Consider the following 2,185-nt stretch of genomic DNA (forward strand, 5'->3'; position numbering starts at 1 on the left):
CCCCCCCTCCATTTTTTGTTATCAAGGGTAAGGGCCTGGGGTTTGCCATGTGGAATTAGGCCCGTTGACCTTATCTTCCGAAGTAGGCGGTAGATAATCTTCCGTGATTGGGGTTTAAATGCAAAACCTTCAGTCACAAAGCTTTGGATTTTTATGGTGGTTGGCCTGGGGCTCTCGATTGCTATAAATGCAGAAAAATACAGAGAAAGGGGTAAACTAACAGACCTTAATGTTCTGGAGTAGCGAGTTCCACACTTCATACAGAAAACACTTTGAGTCAACTGCAAGTTCTGTTGTTACAGGATTTTTAATGTCTGACTTCATTCCTGAGATAAAAATACTATTTTTTTTTTCTGTCTTTCCATATGCACTTACCCTGTTCTTCCTGTATCGCCCCCACCCTGTGCCAAAATGCTGGAATAATTTGGGGCTGGATCTCCAGTTGTACGGCCGTGGCAGAATTCTCCATATTTTCTGTTCCTTAACACTACTGATGTTCTGTTTCCTGTTCTACTGGAAGGAGCTTTGAGATCCTCTGCTTTCCACCTACTCCCAGATGGAAAATGTATTATTTTTATTCACGATGGTAGTGTAGCCTGGCGCTGGGGCTTGTTTTCTGCAGCAGCCTTCTTAGATTGTGACTTTTTTGCAAGACTAAAGCGGCGTTTGGCTCTCCTCCCCAGGATTGCCTGTAGCTCATGACTAAAAAGCCTGTATCCAATACCGGCGAAACGAGACTAATCTTGTCCTCACAAATGAAGGCCAACTGGTTTCTATCTTGAAATGGTGAAATGGAAAGCTCCCCGTACGGTATATTTTATTACAAGTTGCAGAAAATTAAATTACAAGGAGTGCTGTGAGTAAGGGACTGGCCTGGGGCTTCCTAACTGTTCGTGCAGGAGAGGTGTTTGTTGATGTGTTTTCCTGTGGGAAAACATTAGCGGGCTTAGGGCTTCATCAGATAAACTTCAGATATTGAGGTTGAGCCTTGGATCTTTCTTGCAGATAATCATCCACGTCGTCCTTGGGCAGTAACGGAAAAAGTTGTTTCAGTCCAAATGTGAGACGCTGAACTTCTCTTCCCTCCTTCCTAAAGCAAAGAACCTGTGTTCTACGGGAACACATAAGAAATTGGAAAGCTAGCCCGTGATTCAACAAATTAACCTTTCAGGCTTTTACACAGACACATAGGGGTGTTTTTTTAAATTATTTTACCTTTATGGACCTCTCTGGGTGCAGTCGTCTTTGTACAGAAGTTGCCTGAGTACCTTACACTGCTAATGCAGTTATCTGCCTGTAGTGTAAATTGTTGGTGTGCAGAAAGCCCGGTGGAATATTAATATCAAGATTCACTCCACAAAAGAAAAGGTGAAAATGCTGGCCAGTAAAAAAAAAAAAAAAAAAAAAATTAGGCCTTTTAGACTCTCTGAGGTCTTTTATTTCTTTTAGTCCATCCTGTTTGGTAGCTTGTGACCAGCTGAAGTTGCTTAAAGCGATTTCAGGCTTGAATTGGGGTGTTAAATGCAATGTCTTTTCCTGTTCTATGTTAAATGCTGCCAGTAATCCTTTGCAAGTTTGTTTTGAAAGAACATCAAAAAGAACCTGTTTTCTCTTGCTAGAATACCCGGGTTCTGGTCTCATTTGTTGTACTTCCTAGGGAGCTGAAGTGATTTCCGTACTTGGGTTTGCCTTTGATTTAAAAACCTTGAATAGAGAAAACCAGGCAAGTTCCTTTTTCTTTGTGCTTTTCTTAATTGATCATTTGGATGCGACAAGCCTTTGACCTGCTATTATCAAGAATACACTCTGAACCAAAACTTGCATTAATTCCGTAGATAATAGGACCAACTGAAATAGCAACTACAAGCTGCTACATGATAAGCCCTTGTACTCTTAATAACAATGGAGGCTATATTTTGATACCCTCTTCTCCAAATAAGTAATTTTTTGATACGCAGACAACGAGCTAGAATGTTGATATGAGAATAAAATAAAAATATTTTCACTCACTGCTGCATCATTTCATTGCAAATTCTTAGCACTAGAAACATAAATGTTCAAGTTTGATTTTTTTTTTTTTGAGCTCATTGCCTTGCATGCGTTGTATACTGTCAAAAAAAATTAACACTGCCAGTATTAGTATTTAAAAATACTTGGCTTTTCCAGTATGGGTATCTGTACTTCA

This window comes from Egretta garzetta, unplaced genomic scaffold (assembly GCF_000687185.1).
Source record: "Egretta garzetta isolate BGI_Z169 unplaced genomic scaffold, ASM68718v1 scaffold60, whole genome shotgun sequence".
NCBI classification, from domain to species: Eukaryota; Metazoa; Chordata; class Aves; order Pelecaniformes; family Ardeidae; genus Egretta; species Egretta garzetta.